A 22,057-nucleotide genomic window follows, 5' to 3' on the forward strand; every position below is an offset into this window, starting at 1 on the left:
CAACCTTTTAGTTAGTATTTGAGTGCTTAACTGGCTGCACCACTCAGTGGCTCTGATCAACACATAAAAAAACAAAAAAAACAAAACTTTTGTCATGAGATGATTCCTACTCATAGCAACCCCGTAGGACAGACTAGAACTATCCCCTAGGGTTTCTAAGGAGTGGCTGGTAGATTCACACTGCTGACCTCTTCTTGGTTAGGTGCCAAATTCTTAACCACTGCACCACTAGGGGCTTCAATGCACCACCAGGATCCACACGCAGGCCCTAATAAATAGCTTGTTGTGCAACACTGCTATTTCATGGTCATATCTCTTTCTTTGATCAGCCCTGAGCTCCCTCAAACACTACAAATACCCCTCTGATCAGGGACATCTCTTAGCAAAGAGACAGATGCTTAAGGTAGGATGCTCACTCTGTGCCACTCAGATCCACTCATGACCACAAATGCATATTGTCCTGTTACCTATTACTCAAGTTGGTACTCTAATCTTGTAACTTCCAAGCTGAATGTTGTATTTTACCTTATAAAAATACCTCTGTAATTCTGCCATCTTGGAGTATTGGATTCACTTTGTGAGATCAGACATGTCTCCAGTTTGAACTGTCTTGAGTCTTCTTTTTAACAGAGTACACACACATTCTTACTTGTTGACAGGTTCAAGATTTTCAAGTGCACCCACTCAATCCCCCAGATCACAGGGCTCTCCTCTTCCCTCCAGACCCTGGAAGAGCTATACCATGGCTATAAATTAGTGTCTTTGTAAGCTGGCCACTCTGACCATCAGATCTCGGGTCTGATTTTTATCATGGTCTGCTCTGTGGCTGCAGAAGTCAACAGCCCCTTTAACAGTCTCCATGGAGGCCCCTGGCTTTTTGCAGCTTACCCTGAGTTCACAGTTGTCTGACTGAGTTTGTCATTTTCTTCATGACAGGCTTTCTCTATGTAGCTAAGGTAGACAAATCCAAACAGCTCTGGTTCCGTGAAAACAATGGTGTGATTTCCTCCACGGCATTCACAGACCCGTTGAGTTCAAGCCCTGGACCCCTTAGGGATCTATCTTGGATCTGAGTATGCCATGTTAACAATACCAGGTCCAGTGAGTCGTACTGTGGAGCAGGAGAGGCAGAGCTTTGCAGAGGGGTCTCTGATACCTTTCTTAATACTTCAGACACTTAAAAAAAATCCATGGAATTAAGTGGCAGTTGCCTTTTTTTCCTAACTTGGGTGGGGCCTCTACAGTCTTACTGAGCACCAGAACCCCATCACAACTTGTTGAGTTTGTGCCTTGTACATTCATTGTATATTGAGCTACTGATTACTCCAGACAGAACCACAGGCAACAGGCATAACCTGTAAACCAGTGTCATCCTACCTGCTGCTACATGACCAGCAGCTCTGTACAGAACTCTCATCATGGCCACGGCAGGGACTGGTCTACATTATTTTTTAAATAAAGTTCCTGATCAAGGTTTAAGATTATTATTTTCTGTCACAGCCAAGCCTGGTACTAGTTTCCCTGAGTATTATCTAGCTAGTTATGAAAGACAGAAGGGAATAACTGCTAATTTACAACAAACAAAGGAAAAATATTCTATTCAAGTTTTTCCCATTTGGAAATGATGTAGTACCATGCAGATTCACCTGGGAAGAATTTTTCAAAATAAACATGCCTGAGTTTTATCAAGGGCTTACCATGGATAGTTTTCTCAGAGTGAGATGTATGTGTGTGTCCCTGTTTGTGTGTGCAGACTCCAATAAAAGGGCAACATCTGACAGCCTTAGTGAAAGGATTAATAATGGGAAGTTAATTATAAGAAACAGAAAGACAAACTAGTTTTAAGAAAAAGAAAGAAGCAGACTATTACCATGACTTTTAGTGGTCCTGAATACTAACCTGGAGTGGTCCATACCTCATAACCATGACTTTGCTCAGCACATTTTTTACATCCTTTTCCTTAAGTCTGTAGATCAAAGCATTCAGCATAGGAATCACTGAGGTGTAGAACACAGAGGCACCTTCTCCTGGGCCATGTTTTTGAATGCTGGCTTAAAACATATGAATATCATGGATCCATAAAAAAAAACCAACAGCTGTAAGATGAGAGCCACAGGTAACAAAGGTTTTCAACCTGCCCTCAGCTGAGGGTATTCGAAGGATGTTGGAGAGCATAAAGCCATAAGAGATGATGATGGGCACAGTTGTTGCTAACACATTGAATCCACCTATAAGTATCACTAGAAGTTCATTGATGTAAGTTCTGGAGCATGAGAGCTTCAGGAGAGGAATTATGTCACAGAAGTAGAGGTGGATGACATTGTTCTCACGGAAGGAAAGCCTGGTCATGAAGACAGTGTGGGCCATAGCTCCCGAAGATGCTATGATATAGACCCCAGTCGCCAGTACATTGCAGACCTTTTGGGACATGGTGACCTGTAAAGCAGTGGGGTAGAGATAGCAATATATCTATCATAAGCCATGGTAGTTAGCATGTAGCACTCAGCAGTAGCAAAAACACAAAAGAAAAAAAGCTGAGTCATACATCCAGGGTAAGAAATAACATTTTTCTCAAATACAAAGCTTCCCAGGACTTTAGGGGTAACAACTGAGGAGTAAAAAAGATCTACCCCACCTCACCCCACTGCTCTCAAGTCAATTTCGACTCATAGCAACCCTATAGGACAGAGTAGAACTGCCCGATAGAGTTTCCAAGGAGCACCTGGTGGATTTGAACTGCCGACTCTTGGTTAGCGGCCGTAGCACTTAACCACTAAGCCACCAAGGTTTCCAAAAAAAGATCTAGGGATGACAACTTACAGAGAAAAAAGTACATGGGAGCTTGGAATTGAAAGTGATGAGGAGGATCATACCCAAATTTCCCACTACAGTGACCCCATAGATCCCTAGGAACAGGAGGAAGAGGGCAGCTGCAGTTCTGGTTTGTCTGTCAATCCCTCAAGAACAAATTCAGTCATTGTGGAATCATTTTGCTTGGTGATTTCCTTCAGGAAACAGGGGATGTGAAACGAGGAAAAAGAAAAAATCACATAAAGTAAGGAAGTTATTTGCCCATGATTAGTAATCATTTTATTAGTCTTGTGACAGAAAAGAAAAAAATAATCTAATCAAATCAAAAGAGTTTGCTGTTGTTGTGTGCCTTCAAGTCAGTTCTGTCTCACAATGACCCTACAGGAAGGAGTAGAACTATCCCATAGAATTTCCAAAGTTATAATCTTTACAGGAGAAGATCTCCAGGTCTTTCTCCCTTGGAACCACTGGGTGGCTTTGACCCATTAACTTTTCAGTTGGCAGTTTGAGCACTTAATCATTGCAACACAGGGCTCCTTAACAGAATTTAAGGGTGGTCAATAATAGGATGGTAAATTGCATATTTCATGTCAGGACTGTGTTACTTTTAGCCAAAGACCTTACTAAATTGTAGAGAAACAAAGATAAATACAATGTGATCCTTAAAACTATAAGATAGTTTCTCAATAGGAGAAAAATGCCAGTAATTGTTTAACCCTCTGAGAATTTTATTTGCATCTACAGCAAAGATGAATGCAGTAATTATGGATTGAACTGGGACTACATCTTAGAGTGCTGGAGCCCTTGGTGCTGGGAACTCAAGATTTTATTAAGTCTTAAGAAAGTAATTTCAGGTTTAGTGTTGAGATTTTGTGTACACTGGGTTTTTGTTGCCCATGGAATACGGAGCATTCCTCAAGAAGAAACTGGTAAGGGTAGGAATATTTTATAGTCAGGATTCTTAAGTGTCAAAAGGAAGTACAGGGACCATGATGCTCTAAATTAAGAAGATTCTCAACTTAATCCTGGAGATTTTTTTTATTCAAATGTGTTAGTGCTCCATTATATATATACGTGAAGAGTTATTGCTCCTACTAAGTTACTAAATTCAAGTGTTCTCTCCTGTAGTGTGGGATAAATTCACATAGTTTCGTGGGAAACATTACCTGTCCAGAACCTTGCTGATCTCAGTTACAGCATGATATTATTAACACCAACAATTAAGAAATCAAACTGCAACTACTGAAAATGAAGATGAAATACAGTCTCTTATGGTTTCTAAAGCTGTGTTCCTGCTCCAGCCATGCCACTAATTCATTGTGTGACATTTGGAAAGCCATTTCACCTTTCCCCTGCTATAAAATGGTGGTGCTGGAAGGCGGATTTCTAATTTCTGTTACAGCTCTAAGATTTAACAAGTTTCTGATTCTACTTTGAGTGAGCAATAATAAGATTCTTTTCCACCTCCAGTTCCTCAGAACCCTCTTATAAGCAAGGGAATACATTGACTTGTTGTTTGTAGACCTTTATACTCCACAGAGATGCAAGAATATAGTATTCTCCCAGGACCACAAGTCCAGAGGAGACTCTCAGAGGTGAAATTCCCCTGAGAAGAAATAAAGTGATTACTGAGTTACATTTGCACCCAGAATAACAGTACTCCCAGAATATTGCCATTGTCAATGTTTAGAATTAAAATTTTGGTCTAATCCTTGGAACAAGAAAAATTTATGCAGAAGTGGGAAATAGCTCCCTTCTTGGGTGATTGTAGGATTATCATAAACAGATGGGTAGCATTTTGCTGAAGGTGTTCTCACCCACTTCAGACAGCAGAGGTCTCAGCCTTCATCTCTGTGTGTACTCCAAAAGCTGAGCATGGTAACTCTTGCTCTATATTTTTAACTCTTTGTACTGTAATTAAGATCAATTAATAATTACTCACCTGCAACTTTGAGTAAACGTTTTTGCAGTATTAGTGATGATCTAAGGAAGATCCACTTCCCCCTTGCATATATTCCTTAATTCATCTGGTGGAGTTATACAGGGCAATGAGGGTTCTTATTGTTCTTATCGAAGTTTATAAGCTCCTGTTTTTTCTCCAAAAAGAGAAGTTTGCATTTGAAATGTTGTCATAGTCTCTTAGAGTTAGTTGAATGCTTGCACACTTTGGCCTTGGGGCTCCAAGGCAGAATGGTTTCGAACTTTACCTTCTTGGAGAAGGTTAGGCTCTTCTTTCTCTTGAGAAGACTAAAAATCCAAAAAACCAAACAAGTTGCCGTAGAGTAGGTTCTGACTCATAGTGACCCTATAGGACAGAGTAGAACTGCTGCAATAGTGTTTCCAGGAGTGGCTGGTGGATTTGAACTGTTCAACCTTTGGTTAGCAACTGAGCTCTTAAACACTGTCCTATCAGGACTGGGGTTTATCAGGACTACTTGAGTAGACTAGATATTCTTTAAGAAACATAAAGGACATAGTCTGAGATATCAGTAATATATCTTTCATATAAATCTCCCCAGTAACCTTCCTTATTAAATATCAAAAATGATCAAAGAAACAAGGATTTCCAGATGTATAAGAGAAAAAAAGTTATGCCTTTGCTCATGCATTTCCAAGGTAATTGATGCTTTGAAAAAGAATGAGCTTTTATCACCTGACTTGGTTTCTATATCTGTTAGTGGCCATTTTATACAAACCAATTGCTGTATAAATCCCTTTCTTATACTTAATTTTTATTATTGTTTGAATGACAGAGAATTTGTCATGAAACCAACAAATAGACAATATTAAACAAGTAAACAATGTTGCCTATTTAATAAGGGAGTATTTAAACAACAAAAAATATTATTATATACTCCAGATCATTTTTTTACTTAAGTTTTGTTCTACTTTTGCTCATCTAATTTTTCTCATAAACCATACAGTATATAGAATATAATCACTATTTGCGAAGGCATTTAAATACATTTACAAAGAGGGAAATTATAGCTTTTAATAACCCTTTCAAGACCAATTTTTTTTCTCCTTTGGATTTTTTGTTGATATTTTATGTTTTCACTAATGAAGATGTGCTGATCAATGGACCTGTTCAGAATTTGTGTTATGAGTTATGGATTTTGATACCCATTATCTGGGATTATATGTGTTCCAGAGGACTCTGAAAGACATAAATCCTGCCAATGAGAGTCAATGACAAAATTAAGTTTTTAATTTTTTTTTGATTTCTTGAAAATTTACAAAACATGAGGTAAAACATGAAGGCTCTTGGCAAGGACTGCACATATATTTTATTCTAGTCTCCTTCTTCTTAACCTTTTTCATGAAACTTTTCAAAACATAGTAGAGTGCATTCTTCCTTACTGCAAAAACAGTTCTTACAGCCCAAATAAATAAAGGCAAGAGATTATTTTTTTTCTGTTTTTAAATTGTGCTTTAAGTGAAAGTTTACAGTTCAAGTCAGTTTCTCATTCAAAAATTTATACATACATTGTTATTTATGTGACCCTAGTTGCTCACGCTATAATGTGACAGCACACTCCTCCTTTCATCCCGTATTTCCCGTGTGGATTCAACCAGCTCTTGTCCCTCTCTGCCTTCTCATCTCACCTCTGGACAGGAGCTGCACATTTAATCTCATATATATATTTCTTTTTAATCTACTTGAGCTAAAAAGCATACTCTTCACAACTATCATTTTATGTCTTAAAAGTCCAGTCTAATCTTTGAAGACTTGGCTTGGGAATGGTTTTAGTTTTGGGCTAACAGAGAGTCCCGGAGCCATGTCTTCTGGGGTTCCTCCAGTCTCAGTCAGACCATTAAATCTGGCCTTTTTACTAGGATTTGAGTTCTGTACTCCACTTTTCTCCAGCTTCCTCCGGACTCTCTGTTGTGTCCCTTGTCAGGGTGGTCATTGGTGGTAGCTGGACACCATCTACTTCTTCTAGTCTCAGGCTGGTGTTGTCTCTGGCTTGTATGGCCTTTTCTGTCTCTTGGGCTTGTATTTTCCTTGTGTCTTTGATATATTCTTCATTCTCCTTTGCTCCAGCTGCGTTGGGACCAACTGATGTATCTTAGATGGCTGCTTGCTAGCTTTTAAGACCCCAGATGCCACTCACCAAAGTGGAATGCAGAATGTTTTCTTAAAATACTTTGTTATGCCAATTGACCTAGGTGTCCTCTGAAACCATGGTCCCCAGATCCACCCCTGCTACTCTGTCCCTCAAAGTGTTTGGTTGTATTCAGCCGATGTCTTAGATTTTGCATTAGTTCAGTTGTGCTGACATCCCCTGTATTGTGTGATGTCCTTCCCTTCACCTAAGATAATACTTGCCTACTATCTAGTTAGTGAATACCCCTCTCTCTTCCTCTCTACCCTTGTAAACATCAAAGAATGTGTTCTTGTGTGTTTAATTTTTTCTTGAGTTATTATAATAGTGGTCTCATACAATATTTGTCCTTTTGTGACAGATTTATTTCACTCAGCGTATTGCCTTCCAGATTCATCTATGTTGTGAGATCTTTTACAGATTCATCATTATTCTTTATCGTTGCATAGTATCCATTGTGTGTATGTATCGTAACTTGCTCATCCATTAATTTGTCCATGGGCAGCTAGGTTGTTACCATTTTTGCTATTGTGAACAGTGCTGCAATTAACATAGGTGTGCACGTATCTGTTCTTGCGAGGGCTCTTATTTCTATATGATATATTCCAAGGAATGGGATTGCTAGATCATATGGTAGTTCTATTTCTAGATTTTTAAGGAAGCACAAAATCGGCTCCAAAGTGGTTATACCACTTTACACTCCTACCAGCAGTGTATAAGTATTCCAGTCTCTCCACAACCTCTCCAACATTTATAATTTTGTGATTTTTGGATTAATGTTAGCCTTGTTGGGGTGAGATGGTATCTCATTGTAGTTTTGATTTGCATTTCTCTAATGGCTAATGATTGTGAGCATTTCCTCATGTATCAGTTAGCCACCTGAATGTCTTCTTTGGTGAAGTGCCTGTTCATACCCTTTGCCCATTTTTTAATTGGGTTGTCTTTTTGTTGTTGAGGATTTGCAATATCTTGTAGATTTTAGAGATTAGCTGCTGATTGGATTTCTCATAGCCAAATTGTTTTTCCCAGTCTGTAGGTTGTCTTTTTACTCTTTTTGTGAAGTCTTTGGATGAGCATAAGTGTTTGGTTTTTAGGAGCTCCCAGTTTTCTAGTTTCTTTTCTCATGTTTCTGCATTGTCGGTAATGTTTTATATTCCACTTATGTCGTGTATTAGGCCTCCTATAGTTGTCCCTATTTTTTCTTCCATGATCTTTATTGTTTTAGATTTTATATTTAGGTCTTTGATCCATTTTGAGTTAGTTTTTGTGCATGGTGTGAGGTATGGGTCTTGTTTCCTTTTTTTGCAGATGGATATTCAGTTATACCAGCATCATTTGTTAAAGCGACTACCCTTTCCCCAGTTAATGGATTTTGGGCCTTTGTCAAATATCAGCTGCTCATAGGTGGATGAATTTATGTCTGGATTCTCAATTCTGTTCCATTGGCCTATGTATCTGTTGTTGTACCAGTACCAGGTTGTTTTGATTACTGCGGCGGTATAATAGGTTCTAAAATCAGGTAGAGTGAGGCATTCCACTTTGTTCTTCTTCAGTAATGCTTTACTTATTTAGGGACTCTTCTCTTTCCATATGAAGTTGGTGATTTGTTTCTCCATCATTAAAAAACGCCATTGGAATTTGGATTGGGATTGCATTGTATCTGTAGATCACTTTGGGTAGAATAGACATTTTCACAGTGTTGAGTTTTCCTATCGATAAGCAAGGTATATTTTCCCACTTATGTAAGTCTCTTTTGGTTTCTTGCACTAGTGTCTTGTAGTTTTCTTTGCACAGGTCTTTTACATCTCTGGTTAGATTTATTCCTAAGTATTTTATCTTCTTGGGTCTATTGTAAATGGAATTGATTTGGTGATTTCCTCTTCGACATCCTCATTGTTGTTGTAGAGGAATCCAACTGATTTTTGTGTGTTTATCTTGTATCTTGATACTTTGCGGAAGTTTACTATTAGTTGCAGTAGTTTTCTTGTAGATTCTTGAGGGCTTTCTGTGTATAAAGTCATACTTCTCCCTTACCATTTTGGACGCCCTCTATTTCTTTTTCTAGCCTAATTGGTTTGGCTAGGACCTCCAGCATAATGTTGAATAAGAGCGGTGATAAAGGACATTCTTTTGTGGTACCCATTCTCAAGGGGAATGCTTTCAGACTCTCTTCATTTAGGATGATGTTGGCCGTTGGCTTTGTATAAATGCCCTTTATCATGTTGAGGAATTTTCATTCTATTTCTATTTTGCTGAGAGTTCTTATCACAAAAGGGCATTGGACTTTGTCAAATGCCTTTTCTGCATCAATTGATAATTTCCTGTGGTTCTTGTCTTTGCTTCCTTTATATGACTGACTACATTGATTGCTTTTCTAATGTCGAACCATCCCTGCATACCTGATATGAATTCTACTTGGTCATGTTGAATTATTTTTTTTGGTATGTTGTTGAAATCTATGGGCTAAAGTTTTGTTGAGAATTTTTGTGTCTATGTTTTTGATGCATATTGGTCTGTAATTCTCTTTTTTTGTGGTGTTTTTACATGGTTTTGGTATCAGGGTTATGCTAGATTCCTAGAATGAGTTTTGAAGTATTCCTTCCTTTTCTATGATATGAAATATCTTTAGTAGTAGTGGTGTTAACTCTCCTCTGAAAGTTTTGTAGAATTCTCTTGTGAAACCATCAGGGCCAGGGCTTTTTTTGGGGGGGGGTGGATTTTTTAAGTACCTTTTCAATCTCTTCTTTTGTTATAGGTTTATTTAGTTGTTCAACCTCTGTTGGTATTAGTTAAGTAGGTAGTGTGTTTCTAGGAATTTGTTCATTTCCTCTAGGTTTTCAAATTTTTTAGAGTATAGTTTTTCATCATATTCTGTTATGATTCTTTTAATTTCAGCTGGGTCTGTTGTGATATCGCCCATCTCATTTCTTATTTGGGTTATTTGCTTCATTTCCTGTTTTTCTTCTGTCAGTTTGGCCAGTGGTTTATTGATTTTGTTGATCTTTTCCAAGAATCAGCTTTTGGTTTTGTTACCTCTTTCAATTGGTTTTCTGTTCTCTATTTCATTTAAATCTGCTCTGATTTTCATTTTCTTGTTCCTTCTGGCACTTGAGGACTACTCTTCATCTCTTTTTCCATTTTTGGAGTTGTAGGGTTAATGTTTTGATTTGGGACCTTTGTTCCTTTTGGACGTGTGCATTTATTGCTGTAAATTAACATCTGAGCACTGCTTTTGGTAAGATGTGTTTTCATTTTCATTTGATTTTGTGAACTCTTTTCTCCTGTCCTTAATTTCTTCTATAACCCAGTAGTTTTTGAGCAAGCCGTTTTTCAGTTTCCATGTGTTTTTTTTTTTTTTTTTTTTCCCAGTGTTTTTTCTGTTGTTGATTTCTACTACCATGGCTTTATGGTCAGAAAAGATGCCTTGTAATATTTTGATGCTTTGAATTCTTTTAAGGCTGGCTTTATGGCCTAATATATGGTCTATTATGAAGAATGCTTCATGTGTCTTGGAAAATAAAGTACATTTGGCTGCTGTTGGGTGGAGTGGTCTATATATGCCTATGAGGTCAAGTTGGTTGATTGTGGCATTCAGATCTTCTGTCTTTTTTGAGCTTCTTTCTGAATGTCCTGTCCTCCACTGAGAGTGGTGTGTTGAAGTCTCCTACTATTATTGTGGAGTTGTCTATTTCTCTCTTCAAGGCTGTTACAGTTTGTTTTATATATTTTGGAGCCTTGTTGTTTGATGTGTAAATATTTACTATAGTTACGTCCTTGTGGTGTACAGACCCTTTAATCATTATACAGTGTCCTTCCTTATCCTTTGTGGTAGATTTAACTTTAAAGTCTATTTTGTCAGAAATTAATATTGTCGTCCCTGCTCTTTATTTATTTATTTTGGCTTGATATATTTTTTCCATCCTTTGAGTTTTAGTCTGTGTCTTAAAATCTAAGGTGTGTCACTTGTAGGCAGGATATAGATGGATCGTGTTTTTTATCCATTCTGCTCCACTCTGTCTCTTTGTTGGTGCATTTAGTCCATTTACGGTCAGCATAAGGTCTTTATGATGCATCAGCTTTCCCTTGGTCTGGGAGCATCTAGCACAGGAACCTCAGGTCCTAAGGGCTCACTCTGCTCTTGGCACTGCTTTATTGGTACTATGAGGTCCCCATGTCTCTCTCCTTGGTTCTTTATTTTATATCTCAAAAGAGATTGGCTTAAGACACCATCTATCTTGTAGATCTCATCAATATAATGAGACTAATATGTAATATTAGTAATGAGACTAATATGTCTCATTACGTCATAGTGATAGGATTTATAACACATAGGAAAATCACATCAGATGACGAAATGGTAGGCAATTACACAATACTGGGAATAATGACCTAGCCAAGTTGACAGATATTTTGGGGCACCACAATTCAATCCATGATAGATACTGATAACAAAAAGCAATAATTCAAAGATAATAATAAAAGACATTTTTTAAAAATGGTATGTATGTGTGTCAGAACTGACTTACAGTGGAATCATTGGAAAAAATTTCATTTTAAGGTGGGGACTACCTGTAATATGAAAAATTGTACTCCAACAAATTAGATAATTTAGAGGAAATGGTTAAATTCCATGAAACACAAAAACTCCTTACATTGATTCAAGAAGAAATAGTGGATCTCAATAGAACTGTAACAAGTGAGGGAACGGAATCAATAATCAAAATCCTCCCAACAAAGAAAAGACTGGAGCAGATGGCTTCACTGGAGAATTTTAAAAAACATTTATAGAAGTCACTCCAATCCTACTTATGCTTTTCTGAAAAATAGAAGAGGAAGTAACTCATTCTATGAGGTGCACATTACCCTGATACAAAAGCTAGACAGAACCACCACAAGAAAACTACAGACTCATATCCCTAATGAATATAAAATTAAAAAAAATCCACAAAATATCTTGAACCTTCCTTCTTTCCTCATTTTACCCATGCACTTCATATAATGCTGACCCATATTCATTCTGAGAATCACCTCACCTCTTATCTCCACCCATCTATCTCTGTACAAAGCAAGCCCAGGGATCAGATGCAGTTCAGTAACATGTGATACAAGAAATGGTTAAAAAAAATAAAGCTGAGCGTTTAATATTTTAGCATCATGAAATAGATATCTATACCAAAATATCCAGTCTATTAAAAGTGTTCTCCCATATTATCATGTACTTCAAGTCTTCCTCACACTTGTAGGCTCCAGCCGTGCCAGCCATCTCTTCTCAGGCCCTTGGAGCAACTCTCTGACTCTGTGGAGTTCCTTGTAAGTCAGAATACATTGCTGGACACCCTGGGGTCTAAAAGAATAGTCCTAAGGGGCTATAGAATGCCAAAGTGTGTGCTATTTCATAAGTGAGAGTGGCTCAGAAAAGCTCAGTTTTTCTCTAATTTGGCTTTCGTCTTCATCTCCATAGATCCACTCTTAGAGGAGAATGACTGATGGTAATTACTTGTTGGTAACAGAGTTTACCCTCCAGGGTTTAACTGACCAGGCAGAGCTCCAGTTCCTTCTCTTGTCTTCCCGTATATATTTCTAAAAATGTTTTGTTTTATATATTATACCACTTGACTCAGGCCATCTTAAATAAGAATCATTTGTCTGCTAATGGATCATGAGCTGTTGGAGGGCATTGTTTCTGTCTTTGTATCTTTGTATTCCTGGGGTTTGACAGGGTTTGTGCTTTACATTCATTCAATAGTGGACGCTCTTAACATTGTAGTGTAAAACATGTTGTAATACGTACTTTGCGTTTTCCAGGGAATGAATTCTATTTGTTTTCTCTTTGGAAATATAGTATCGTGAAAGTACCTACATTTTTTTTTTTTTTTAATTTGCAGGATTTTTTTTTTTTTTTAATTTCCAGGGAGTTAACATAAATCATGAAGTATATATTTTCTTTTTTGTGACTTGAGAACATGATCTCATTGGACACAGTTTTCAAGTTGCTGTAGTTTTGTATCTAAAGGCACAAATAGAACATGTGAAAGTTTGGGTTAGTTTATGACCACAAACAATTGGCTATTTAGCTTTGGCAATGTAATATATTTGGTTTGAAATAAAAAGTAAATTTTCAAATATTAACACATATTAAACACATTGCACTTCTCACTCCCAAGAGAAATTGTGAAGAGAAATAGAGAGCAAGGAACTTTACTGAGAAAAAATGACAAAGCAGAAAGACATTAAAAGAGCAGTAGAACAACAATGATGTTTTATCCTCTTCAAACTGGTAGCAATTTCTAGGAGAAATCACTCTTGGGTAAAGGTAAACTGCTTGCTTCAAAAGATATGCTCTATTCCATTAAGGAGAAAAAAAAATTATTTTGAAATCCTGTCCCAGAAATCCCAATACTTCTAGGTTCATCATCCAAGATGTTGACATTTGTATTGATTTTACTAAATCTATGTCACTTGTTCAAAGGCAATTCAATTAATGCACCATGTAGTGATTTACAGTACCATTAAGTTGGCAGTCTAAGGTAACATGGAAAAAAATTAAAATGGTAGTTAATATGTATGTGTATCTGTTACTGGAGAGAATAGCCTTGGTTCTTGTCTTTGGTGTAGGCAAGAATTCAAACACTGAGACAAAGAGTGTCCAGCAAGCAAAGGGTTTTATTAGTTAGCAGAGGTTAATAGCGAAAGTATACTCGGCCAGAGAGCGTCAAGCGGACTGCTCAGAGGGAGAGTCTGAGAGCCCCGATAGTCATTTTCTTAGGGTTTTATGCCCTCTTTCTCTTACCTCTCTCTGTTAACATTTAACAGCCAAGTCAGGGACTCTATCAAGTTAGGGACCTTATCAAGTTAGGCACCCCTATAGAGACTATTTCCTGGGCTTAACGTTTAACCACCACGTAGGGACCACCTTACTGAGGAATGTCACCACCTCCTGTCTCTTCCTCCTCCCGAGTGTAAGCTCTCCCCTTCCCTTCCCCCTTACATATTGAAATAAAATGTTGTGATGAGGACTACCTTTCATTATTTGGCCTCTATCAAATTCTATAGCATTTTGTCCTGGTATTTACTTCTAGTCCCCGACAACCTTTGTTTCCCTAATATTCCCAGTATCTCTTGCCAGTGTGTCTTTGCTTATGCTTTCACTCTTCATTGCAATTCTGTTGTTCCCTCATTCCTGGTAATAATCCTGGGGTGCCTGGAAAAAATGAAAAACTGTCCTATGTGGATACATATCATAACTCAGGCTGCAGAACTTTTTCTCAGGAAAAAATGAACCATTACTAAACAGAAAAAAAAAAAAAATGCACCACGAGTGAGAAGAAACATACACAACAAATAGGAGCATTACAACCTGAACATTTTCTGTTAGTAAAACATTAATCTGTAAAACACTATTCTGGAGTATAGAGGAGATACTTACACCCTACTTTTAAAGTTTTCTTCCATGTGAAAAGACAAACATTAGGACAATACACATGGCTCTTTTCTATCTTCTACATGATTGGGAATAATGTTTCTCTTCCTTTTTTTTTTCCTTTGAAGAGAAGAAATCTCCCTTCAAGAATCATATACTCTTTTGTGCTCCTCTATGCCACATATTCTGTATGAGTAGACCCCTGTAAGGAGAGAAGATCTTGGTGACCAGATCTGTATGTATTTATAATAATGTACATCTTTTTAAAGATGTATTAGTGTCTTCAACACAAAATTTATGAGTTAAAGGTGATACTTTGTTTCCCAAAATGAGAGCAAATAAAACCCTAAAGTGACCAAAACACTATGAAAATAGAGCAGATAGAATTAGAAACAAATGAAATATGTAATCAATGAAATTTAAAACTTTATAGACAGATAAGGTGGTAGATTAGACATAGCTGAAGACAGGATTGGTGGATTCTTTGGCTTAAAAAAATTATATAACATGCACCAGAGAGATAATTATAGACAATATGAAAGAGAACCTAAATGGCATAAAAGAAAAGTCGGCTGTGGTCCAAAGGAGTTCCAGAAATCAGAAATAGAATTGGGGAGAGGCCCTATTCTAGTATGTAATGACTGAGAATTGTTTAGAATCGAAAAAAAAAAAAGAAAAGAAAAATGATTCTTACTAACAGAATACATAAACCTAAACAAAAACCTAAAATATTGTAGTGGGATTTTAATATCCCAGATGGAGAGAGAGAGAGAAATTTCTTGCCTACATTAAAGGAAAAAAAATAGTTAATAACAGCAAATTTCTCAACAACAAAAATAGAGTCCAAAAGGAAAAAAGTACACCATGGAGACCACATTGCCTGACTAAAGTAAAATTAGAAATTAAAAATAAAAAGATCACTTTAGACATTTCAAATTTAACAAAAACTTCCAAATATTTCACAGGTCAAAACTAATTCAAAATGAAAATAAAAGAAATATTCAGAACTGAATGAAAATAAAAACAAATATATCTAAATTTGTATGACACAGCTAAAGTAGCAGTTAGAGGGAAATTATGATCTTAAATTTATTTTGTTCTGAGAAGACATTTTGAAATTAACACACTAAGTACTTCTACAACTATATTTACTTATCTTCTGCATAATTTTACTTGTATGTGATAGTACTGATAAGAAAAAAATTTTTTTTTTGGTTAATTTCCACATTCTGTTGGATCACCATTCTTTGGAATAGGCATATATATGGATGTCTTCCAGTCATTTGGCCAGGTATCTATCTTCTAAATTTCCTTGCATAATCAAGTAAGGGCTTCCCGTGCGGCATTCCTTTGTTGAAATACCTCAGGTAGCATTCTGTCAATTCCTGGAGCCTTTTTTTTTTTTTTTTTTGCCAATGCCTTCAGTGCATCTTAGACTTCTTCCTTCAGTGCCATTGGTTCTTGATCATCTTCTACCTCCTGAAATGGTTGAACATTGACCAATTCTTTTTGGCACAGAGAATGTGTGTTCCTTCCATCTTCTTTTGATGTCTCCTGTGTCATTCAGTTTTTGCCCTTAGAATCTTTCAATATTGCAACTGGAGGCTTGAATTTTTCCTTCATTTGTTTTAGCATGAGAAATGCTGAGCCTGTTTTTCCCCTTCGGTTTTCTGACTCCAGGTCTTTGAACATTTCATTATAATACTTTACTTTGTCTTCTCAAGCGGCCATTTAAAATCTTCTTTTCAGCTGTTCTAATTCAACATTTCTTTTGTTACTTTAGCTACTCTACATTCAAGAACAAATATCAGAGTCTCTTCTGACATCCATTTTGGACTTTTCTTTCTTTCATGTCTTTTTAATGACCTTTTGCTTTCTTCATGTATGATGTCCTTGATGTCATCCCACAGCTCGTCTAGTCTTCAGTCATTTGTGTTCAATGTGTTAATTCCGTTCTTGATATGGTCTCTAAATACAGGTGAGATATATTCAAGGTTGTTCTTTGGCTCTAGTAGACTTTTTAAAAATTTTATCAACTTCGACTTGAACTTGCATATGAGTAGTTGATGGTCTGTTTCACATGCTGGATAATGGTATTGAGTTTCTCCATTGTCTCTTTCCACAGATGTAGTTGATTTGATTCTTGTATATTCCATTCGGTAAAGTCCACGTGTATAGTCACTGATTATGTTGTTGAAAAAAACATATTTGCAATAAATAAGCTGTTAAAAAAAAATTTTTTTTGTTAATCTGACAAAATTCTATCATGACCTCCAGCAATGTTTATATCACCAAGGCCTTATTTTCCAGCTACTGATCCTTCTCTGTTTCCAACTTTTGCATTCCAATCACTAGTAATTATCAGTGCATCTTGATTGCATTTTTGATCAACCTTAGACTGCAGAAGTTGGTAAAAATCTTTAATTTCTTTATCTTTGATATTGTTGTTTGGTGCATAAATTTGAATAATAGCCATATTAACTGGTCTTCCTTGTGGGCATATGGGTATTATGCTATCATTGACAGCATTATATTTTGGGTTTTTTTTTTTTTTGGTATCATGAGATATTCTTTTTGACCATGAATGTGAACACATTCCTCTTCGTTTTGTCATTCCTGGCATAGTAGGCTATATAGTTGTCTGATTTAAAATGTCAATATCAATCCATTTCAGCTCACCATTGCCTAGTATATTGATCTTCAATAGTTTCATTTCATTTTTGACAACTTCTAATTTTCCTTTGTTCATGCATCATATAGCCCACATTCCAATTATTAATGGATGTTTGCAGGTTTTCTTCTCATTTTGAGTCATGCTACTTCAGCAAATATGATCCTGGAAGATTTATTCCATCCATATCATTAAGGTCAACACTATTTTGAAGTTTTTTGCAGCAGCAGAAGACCTCTTTAAAGTGTTCAGAAACAAAGATGTCACCTTGAGGACTAAGGTGTGCCTGAGCCAAGCTGTGGTATCTTCCAATGCCTCATAGGCATGTGAAAGCTGGACAATGAATAAGGAAGACTGAAGAATTGATGCATTTGAATTACGTGTTGGCAAGGAATATTGAATACGCCATGTACTGCCAGAAGAATAAACAAATTTCTCTTGGAAGAAGTACAGAGAAAAGATTCCTTAAAATTGAGGATGACAATACTTTGTCCCACGTACTTTGGAGCTGTTAGCAGCGGGGACCAGCCCCTGAGAAGGACATTATGCTTGGTGAAGTAGAGGGTGAGCAAAGACAGGAAGACCCTCAATGAGATAGATTCACACAGTGGCTGCAACAATGGGCTCAAGTAGCAACAATTTTGAGAATGGCTTAGAACCAGGCAGTGTTTTTTTCTGTTAAAAATAAGGTCACTTTGAGTTGGAACTCAGTAGGTAAAATGTAACAACCACAACTATTTGAGGAGGCAGTCCCTCCCCAGTAGTGTTTTGAATGCCCTCCAACTTGAGGGGCTCATCTTCTGGCACTATATTAGACAATGCTCTGCTACTATCCATATGGTTTTAACTGAACTGTATTTTTCAGAACTAGATTACCAGGTCCTTCTTACCAGTTTGTCTTATTCTGGAAGCTCTGCTGGAACCTGGCCACCATGGGTGACCCTGCTGATATTTGAAATACTGGTGACATAGCATCCAATATCATAGCAACAGTAAAGCCACCAAAGTATGACAAACTGACAAAAGAGTGGTAGACTAATACATGTACTATTAATTTTACTATTTTAATTTAGTCTGGGTTTTTAATAATTTCATTAGCTTTAGATACAGGAGATTTGATAACCCTACGTTTATTCAACCTTATATACCACCACAATCATTCCTATTTGGCAATGGTTATAAAAAAAAAAAATTTTTTTTGGTTATAGCTTCCTTTAATTAGTGACTTTTTACTAATGCCTCAATTATAGCCTGTAGTAAAGCTTTATTGTGGAAAATAAATGAAAGTGTTTTCTACAGCTGAACAAAGAGAACATTTTGTAGTTGAATGGTATTTTCTAGTGAAACTCTTTTTGAAGAATAAATAAGGCTGCTAATTTATGCATCAGTTCCAGAAAATTAATGCGAAGTTAATTTCCTGATAGGTTCAAAATGACTTGGAACCAGATAATTTCAAATTGTGGGTCTGCCAATTATTGACTGAGTGACCTAGGGAAGTATTAAAGTCCCTTAGCTTTATTTTGAGATAACTTTTTCCGTGGTCTAGGAGAGTCAAAAGAATAATGTTTGGCAAAACAGTTTGTAAATTCTAAAGTGCTATATGAGGATGTAGTATACTTTATTTTTCCTCACAGGGATGAATCTTTTAGGTGATAAGTTCTTTCTGAGATCATGTACACTCCAATTTCTTTTTCATAATTATGTAATACACATGGGACCAAATCTTTAGGAATTTGTAGTCCTTTGGTAATTGTCATCGTATATATTTAAGCCCCATCTCAGCATTTCAAAATAAAGTTAAGATCCCAGTTTTTGTCTTAAGGTAAGTTGACCTCACCTTCTCACTAAGTCATAGAAGCTCTAAGTGATGTTTGGGTTAGCTCTATGTAAATGCTGTCATTAATCATTCACCCTTCAAGATACTAAAACAGTAACACCAAAGACTTATACAGCATTTGATATGTACCAGTTTTTAACCACTATTAACACATTTTATGCTTAAAAATCCTATGAGCTATATTTTAAAGATGAAGATGAGTCATAGGTCACATTGCTCAAGGTTACACAACTAGTAAGCAGCCAGGCTTGTTCCAGAGAGTAAGCTCATTTCACTAGGCTATGCTAGAAAAGCAAAATCTAACCTCCTCATTAGAGGAAGACATTGAGGTTGTATTTATTTATTTTTTAAATGACTGCCAAAGGAAATGTTTCCAGAACTGGCACCTGCTCTAAAAAACTTTGCCTAAAAAGAGGTAACTCTAAATATTTTACATTTACATATTTACTTGCATTCTGTGCATACACCGAATGGCAATTTCCTTCATTTAATTTCCAATTCGCTTGATCTCAGTTTTAGTATTTCTTATCAGAACCGACAACAAGCCAAACAGGTTCTGAAGAGCCCAACATCTAATTCCTACTTGATCTGTTACATCTGCTTACCTGTGAGATTTTCTTTTCCTTTTTGCAAATGGCTTTTGCTAGTTACATGGTATCCAATCAAAGTCACTATTGGCCAGTGCAGTGCTACATTTTCAAACTTAATTTGTGACTGGGCTTTTCATTATTGTCAGAGTTTAAGAAGTCATTGAGAATATTTTAGAGGTGGGTAGGTCAACCTGCTTGGTATTGAATGACCTCCTCCTCTAGGTGTTGCTCCCAACGCTTGTCTGACAAGGTCACAGCAATAGCTGTTTCAGGGAGAGCAGGAACATAGTATAGTTGCCAATGTAGTAGCTGTTAATAGACTATTTCACCTTCTTAAATTTAAATCATAATTCCCTGTATTTATAGTCTCTAATATGCATTAGATTCTTGATAATTATTCCCAAGTGACTATACAAACCCCAGAAATCTCAATTTCTGTGTTTCTTAAATGATTACTTTTCAAGCTTTTGCATTTTCCAGTTGACACAGAATGCTCTATTTTACGAGATCCCGGAACAAACAGTGTGTTTCTCCTGATAGCAATGCAGATACGAATCAACTTTCTCATTCATGCCCCTTGGTGCCTGCTGCTTTGGGGGGGCTTTGGGATAAATCAGACAAAGTAAACTCAGAAACTGCGTTATAAATGTAAGACACAATAAAAATAATAACTAATAGTTGCATTGTGGTTTACAGTTTGCAAAGCTTCATAAGGATGTTTTAATCTGCACAACTGGTCTTTTTATGGATGAAGAAATAAAGACTCAGAGAGGGTGAATGACTTATAATCACACAGGCTTTACACTAAGTAGTGGAGTCGTGCTTTTATCTCATGTCTTCTGCCTATGAATATGATGCCTCTCCATCTATGTCATGATATAATCATAGGGGAAAGACTTGAAATTAGGAAATATTTTGTTCTGACAAAATTCATACAGGTATTTCATGACATTTGCTTTACATAATGTAACAAACACAGAAATAACTCCTTCCCACAGCATTAAAATCCCATGAAAATTTAAACCTCATTCTCTCACAAGAAGATCAAACTTTATGAATTCAGTTTTCTTTGCAAAAGTACCAGCTTTATCAGAGTTCAAAGGGATACCGCTATTCCTAATCGTGTTTGGATTCTGATGTTCAACCAATTTTATTCTTGCCTCCTGAATGAAGTTACATCATAGAAATGAAAAAAAAAAAAAAAGCATTTCCCAATAAATATAGCTCTATATTGTTAAGTCTGTGATAGATTATGGGAAACCTGGTGGTGTAGCAGTTAAGAGCTATAGCTGCTAACCAAAAAGGTGGGCAGTTTGAATCTACCAGGTACTCCTTGGAAACCCTATGGGACAGTTCTTTGTCCTATAGGGTCACTATGAGTTGGAATCGACTTGATAGCAACAGGTTTTTATAACAGATTAGTTAAGGCAAATTTTATTAAATGCTATCTTTCCAGTGGAAGAAAATAACAGATCATACTTGTTCCAGATAGCACTATGCTTAATAAAATTGAGTTTGCAAGAGGAGAAATTGTCTTAGATTTGAGTATCTCCATTTATTAAATAATAGTAAAATTGTAGAGTATTAACTTTTTATTTTAATTAGGCACACATCTATATTTTTTTCCATTTAAATACTGGATGCTTCATGGGTATCTCAGTGAAGGATCTGATGGGCAGTGTTCTTATGCCTTTCGTTAGCTGATGATGCAAGCAACCAGCTATTTTCCTTAGATATCTATTTATTCTTCCCAAGGATCAGAGTTGACACTTTTCTGCCTTTTACTCTGGCTGCATTATAAAGCCTTAAAAGCAGTAGCATTTTAGGTCACCAGCCACAGGAGAGCAAAATTGGGAGATGAACTAAACAATGCGTTTTTCTCTCCACACTGAGATACATATTGTCTATGCAGAGAACCAAAAACCAAACCTGTTGCCGTCAAGATGATGCCGATTCATAGTGACCCTTTAGGACAGAGTGGAGCTGCACCATAGAGTTTCCAAGGAGCAGCTGTGGATTCGAGCTGCTGACCTTTTGGTTAGTAGCCAAAATCTTAATCACTGGAACACTTCACGAATTTGCTTGTCATGCTTGCTCAGGGCCATGATAATCTTCTCTGTATGGTTCCAGTTTTAGTATATGTGCCGTTTCACTTTCATTTAGTGTAATATTTCATTTTCAGTTAAATTTCACCTATGTAAATATCTTGCTATTTCTTGCTTAATTTCATCCACTGAATTACCTAGAAATTTAAAAATTTCATTTAATATTACCTGACATTTTTGTTTTGAAGATGCTGAAAAAAATTAAATGATCTTTTTAATGATTCAGGGCAATCATTTTTATGTACATGAGTTATTTTGAGTATGTATGTGTGCTTTCATACTTTCAAATGTTCAGAGTCCTAGGGGACTATGCTATTCGAGGATTTTTTTTTTCTTTTTAACTGTGTTTTTTGTAGGCCTCTTTTCTTCCTTTTTAGTATCAACTTTCTTTAACAGCTTTCTCATATCTTCCCTCCCCTTTTAAACATACAGTTTTTATTCTGATCAATTTCATGTGTCTTAAAATTATTTTTTAATTAAAAAAGGTGATACAGCTGTAAGAGAGGACCAATGTGGA

At 36.5% G+C, this 22,057-nt stretch overlaps 2 pseudogenes; both read right to left on the reverse strand.

Moving 5' to 3' along the window:
• Positions 1-1,878: 1,878 nt before the first annotated feature.
• Positions 1,879-17,086, reverse strand: LOC126061017 (olfactory receptor 8B3-like; annotated as a pseudogene).
• A 4,403-nt stretch (positions 17,087-21,489) lies between these two features.
• Positions 21,490-21,588, reverse strand: LOC126061259 (uncharacterized; annotated as a pseudogene).
• Positions 21,589-22,057: the final 469 nt, after the last annotated feature.

This window comes from Elephas maximus, chromosome 17, assembly GCF_024166365.1.
Source record: "Elephas maximus indicus isolate mEleMax1 chromosome 17, mEleMax1 primary haplotype, whole genome shotgun sequence".
Lineage (NCBI taxonomy): Eukaryota > Metazoa > Chordata > Mammalia > Proboscidea > Elephantidae > Elephas > Elephas maximus.